The sequence below is a fragment of the Triticum dicoccoides genome, chromosome 7A (assembly GCF_002162155.2).
Source record: "Triticum dicoccoides isolate Atlit2015 ecotype Zavitan chromosome 7A, WEW_v2.0, whole genome shotgun sequence".
In the NCBI taxonomy this organism is placed as follows: domain Eukaryota; kingdom Viridiplantae; phylum Streptophyta; class Magnoliopsida; order Poales; family Poaceae; genus Triticum; species Triticum dicoccoides.
Genome location: NC_041392.1, coordinates 718,917,387 through 718,923,040, shown reverse-complemented (window position 1 = coordinate 718,923,040; position 5,654 = coordinate 718,917,387).

Below are 5,654 nucleotides of genomic sequence, written 5' to 3'. Positions count from 1 at the left end.
CACGTACAGGCCGCCGCCTCGCACTGCTCCAACTCCATTACGCTGCTGCTGTTTGCACGCGTGACGCGACTCACTCCCGATCGGATCGAACTGATCTGACACGTTGCCGCATAAGCATCTCGCCGAGATCGATTCTTTTTTTTTTTTCCCACAAAATCTCGTGTCGCTAGCATTTTGCTTTGTAGCCTTCCAGCCTACTCATAAGTCATAACCGTGCCACCAGGCAGCCCTTGGACCGCCTTCACGCGTGCGCGTACGCTGCCTTTGCCTGCAACCAACCCAGCCTGGCCACGCACCAGCGTCCCTCCTAGCAGGGCACAAAGAGTTGTTTCTGTGGCACCTACACCAATTGAAGTGGAAGTTTATGATATTGTTCATGAGACTTCGGATCAAGTCACTCCCAAACCTCGTAGGATGACAAGGATGCGTACTACTTCAGAGTGGTACGTAATCCTGTCTTGGAAGTCATGTTGCTAAACAACAATGAACCTACGAGCTATGGAGAAGCGATGGTGGGTCCAGATTCCGATAAATGGTTCGAGGCCATAAAATCCGAGAGAGGATCCATGTATGAAAACAAAGTGTAGACTTTGGCAGAACGGCTCGATGGTCGTAAGGCTATTGAGTACAGATGGATTTTAAAAGGAAGACGGACAATGATGATAAGTATCACCATTAAGAAAGCTCGACTTGTCGTTAAGATGTTTTCCGACAAGTTCAAGGAGTTGACTATGATGAGACTTTCTCACTCGTAGCGATGCTAAGAGTCTGTTGGAATTATATTAGCGATTACTGTATTATTTATGAAATCTTGCAGATAGGATGTCAAAACATTGTTTCCTCGACGATTTTCTTGAGGAAAGGTTGTATGTGATACAACCGGAAGGTTTTGTCAATCCTGAAAGATGCTAATTAGTATGCAAAGCTCCAGGAATCCTTCTAAGGACTGGAGTAAGCATCTCGGAGTTGGAATGTATGCTTTGATGAGATGATCAAAGATTTTGGGTGTATACAAAGTTTATGAGAAACTTGTATTTCCAAAGAAGTGAGTGGGAGCACTATAGAATTTCTGATGAGTATATGTTGTTGACATATTGTGGATCAGAAATGATGTAGAATTTCTAGAAAGCATATAGGGTTATTTGGAAAGTGTTTTTCAATGGAAAGCCTGGATTAAGCTACTTGAACATTGAGCATCAATATCTATAAGGATAGATCAAAACGCTTAATGGTACTTTCAAATGAGCACATACCTTGACATGATCTTGAAGGTGTTCAAGATGGATCAGTCAAAGAAGGAGTACTTGCCTGAGTTGTAAGGTATGAAGTTAAGACTTAAAGCTCGACCACGACAGAAGAAAGAGAAAGGACGAATGTCGTCCCCTATGCTTTTGTCATAGACTCTATACGGTATGCCATGCTGAGTACCGCACCTGATGTGTGCCTTGCCACATGTCTGGCAAGAGGGTACAAAGGTGATCCAGGAGTGGATCACTAAACAGTGGTCAAAATTGTCCTTGGAGTAATAAGGACATGTTTCTCAATTATGGAGGTGATAAAGAGTTCGGCGTAAAGGGTTACATCGATGCAAGCTTTAACACCTATCCGAATGACTCTGAGTAGCAAACCGGATACGTATAGTGGAGCAACCATTTGGAATAGCTCCAAGTGGAGCGTGGAAGCAGCATTTATAATATGACCTAGAGATTTGCAAAGTACATACGGATCTGATTGTTGCAGACCCGTTGACTAAAACCTCTCTAACAAGCAAAACATGATCAAACCCCAGAACTCATTGAGCCTTAATCACATGATGATGTGAACTAGTTTAGTGACACTAGTAAACTCTTTGGATGTTGGTTACATGGCGATGTGACCTGTGAGTGTTAATCACATGGCGATGTGAACTAGATTATTGACTCTAGTGCAAGTGGAAGACTGTTGGAAATATGCCCTAAAGGCAATAATAAATTAGTTATTATTATATTTCCTTGTTCATGATAATCGTTTATTATCCATGCTAGAATTATATTGATAGGAAACTCAGGTACATGTGTGGATACATAGACAACACCACGTCCCTAGTAAGCCTCTAGTTGACTAGCTCGTTGATCAATAGATGGTTACGGTTTCCTGACTATGGACATTGGATGTCGTTGATAACGGGATCACATCATTAGGAGAATGATGTGATGGACAAGACCCAATCCTAAGCCTAGCACAAAGATCGTGTAGTTCGTATGCTAAAGCTTTTCTAATGTCAAGTATCATTTCCTTAGACCACGAGATTGTGCAACTCCCGGATACCATATGAGTGCTTTGGGTGTGCCAAACGTCACAACATAACTGGGTGGCTATAAAGGTACACTACAGGTATCTCCGAGAGTGTCTGTTGGGTTGGCACGAATCGAGACTGGGATTTGTCACTCCGTGTGATCGGAGAGGTATCTCTGGGCCCACTCGGTAGGACATCATCATAATGTGCACAAAGTGACCAAGGAGTTGATCACGGGATGATGTGTTATGGAATGAGTAAAGAGACTTGCCAGTAACGAGATTGAACAAGGTATCGGGATACCGACGATCGAATCTCGGGCAAGTACAATACCGCTAGACAAAGGGAATTGTATACGGGATTGATCGAATCCTCGACATCATGGTTCATCCGATGAGATCATCGTGGAACATGTGGGAACCAACATGGGTATCCAGATCCCGCTGTTGGTTATTGACCGGAGAACGTCTCGGTCATGTCTGCATGGTTCCCGAACCCGTAGGGTCTACACACTTAAGGTTCGATGACGCTAGGGTTATAAAGGAAGTTTGTATGTGGTTACCGAATGTTGTTCGGAGTCCCGGATGAGATCCCGGACGTCACGAGGAGTTCCCGAATGGTCCGGAGGTAAAGATTTATATATGGGAAGTCCTGTTTTGGTCACCGGAAAAGTTTCGGGTTTTATCCGTAACGTACCGGGACCACCGGGAGGGTCCCGGGGGTCCACCAAGTGGGGCCACCAGCCCCGGAGGCTTGCATGGGCCAAGAGTGGGAAGGGACCAGCCCCTGAGTGGGCTGGTGCGCCTCCCACAAGGCCCAAGGCATAGCTAGGAGGAGAAGGGGGAAACCCTAGGCGTAGATGGGCCTAAGGCCCACCCTAGGGCGCGCCCCCTTCTCCCCCTCTTGGCCGCCCCCCTCCATCCCATCTAGGGCTGCCGCCCCCTAGGGGTAGGAACCCTAGAGGGGGCGCACCCTCCTCCCCTTCTCCTATAAATAGTAGGGGTTTTGGGCTGCCCAAGACACACAATTTGATCTCTCCCTGGCGCAGCCCTACCTCTCTCCTCCTCGTCTCTTGCGGTGCTTGGCTAAGCCCTGCTGGAGTACCACGCTCCTCCACCACCGCCATGCCGTTGTGCTGCTGCTGGATGGAGTCTTCCTCAACCTCTTCCTCTCTCCTTGCTGGATCAAGGCATGGGAGACGTCACCGGGCTGTACATGTGTTGAACATGGAGGGGCCGTCCGTTCGGCACTAGGATCTCCGGTGATTTGGATCACGACGAGTACGACTCCTTCAACCCGTTCTCTTGAACGCTTCCGCATAGCGATCTACAAGGGTATGTAGATGCACTCTTCTTCCCCTCGTTGCTGGTTTCTCCATAGATAGATCTTGGTGACACGTAGGAAAATTTTGAATTTCTGCTACGTTCCCCAACAGCCGCTGCATCGCAGCTCCAAGAGTTGTCGGGGAGGCTCCATTGGAGCACCAGGAGCCGCCGACGAGAGCTCCATTGGGGCACCGAGCTGCTGCACTGCAGCTTCGAGCTCGCCGACGAGCGCTGCAACGTCGCAATGGGAGGCATCGGCGAGAGCTCCATTGCAGCACCGGAGCGGCGAGCTCCACGGGGCCGCGACACCGTTTTGTGCTACACTGAGAACGCCAGTGAGCTCCACTGGAGCACCGAGCGCTGCACTGCAGCTCGACAGCCCACCGGTGAGCACTGCAACGCAGCACCAGGAGCCGTCGGCGAGCGTTCCATTGCAGCACCGCCGCCGACGAGCTCCACGTGGTCGCAGCGCCGCTTGTGCTGCACTGCATCTCCGCTGGCATTGCGAGATCCACGGGGACGCAGCTACCTCCGGCGATGAGCGGCGCCCAATTCCGACCTCCCCGTGTTGCGCTGGAGCACCGACGACGAGCAGCGCCAGCCTTCGGCCTCCTCCTTCATGCCGCGGCGCCGGCCTCAGGCCCTTTCTCTCACTTGTGATGACAGACGAAAGGGGAAAAGGAGGAAGAGTGGGGGAGAACGTGCGAAGACGAAGGAAGAGATAAGGCTTTGGCTGGTTGCGAACGGTGTGTGGGGCTGGACACGTGTCGTGTGCTCCAGGCGGTTTACGCGGCATGAAAATCATCCGGCTTAAATAGAACGCTTCCTTTTATTAGTAGGTACTAGCAACAGGGCATGTGCGCTGCAATGGGATGAACAAAAAAATCATAATCTCCAATGACCATAATTACATTTTGCTGCATCACCGAGATACACTATCACTCTCAATTTCGTAAAATCAGGAACAATTTTTTAAAACTCACGAACATTTTTAAAATTCATGAACACTTTTACAATTTTTCGAACATTTTCTAAAAATCAAGAACAATTTTTTGAATTCATCAACATTATATACTATTTGCAATCTTTTTCTAAAAATTATGACAATTTTTTAACAATTTTCTTGAATCGGTGAACATTTCTAGAATGGACGAACATTGTTTTGGAAATTAGTGAAACAAAATTTGAAATTCATTAACTTTTTTTGATTTAGCAAACATTTTTTGAATGCATGATCATTTTTTGAATCAGCAAATATTTTATGAAAGAAATAACTATTTTGTAAGTCTCGAACAGTTTTTGATTTTTTAGCATATTTTTCCGTTCATGAGCATTTTTTCAATTGGTAAAATTATGTTCAATTTCATTATAAAAATAATCACGTGAACTTTTTTAAAAATCATTAACACTTTTTTATTTCCCGACCATTTTTATGAAAATTTCGAACATGTTTTGAATAAGCAATTTTTTTTATAAAATCGCAAACATTTTTTGAACCCAACATTTTGTGATTTATAAATATTTAATTTCAACGTTATATATTTTTTAATTTTCGTTTTTTGTAGTCCCTAATTATTTAATGTAGAAAACAAAACAAAAAAGAATAGTAAACATATTTAAAAAACAAATTTACAAAATAGGCCGCGCGGACATAGTCCGGCCCAAACTAGGTCCATACTGCATGGGAAATTTTTGGGAAAATTTCCATGATGTACCGTAAGAACCAATAGCCTCTTTATTATTACTAGCAAAAGTGTCCGTGCACTGCAGCGGAAAAAAATTCATAATCTTCAACGGCCATGACCATATTTTGCTGCATCACCACGATACACTATCACTCTCAATTTCATGAAATCATGAACATTTTTTTAAATTCATGAACACTTTTTAAATTCATGAACACTTTTTAAATTCATGAACACTTTTACAAATCCTCGAAAATTTTCTAGAATCAAGGACATTTTATACTTTTTGCAAACATTTTTTACAAATTATGAACATTTTTTTGAATCGCCAAAAATTTCTAGAATTGACGAAGATTTCTTTTTTAAATT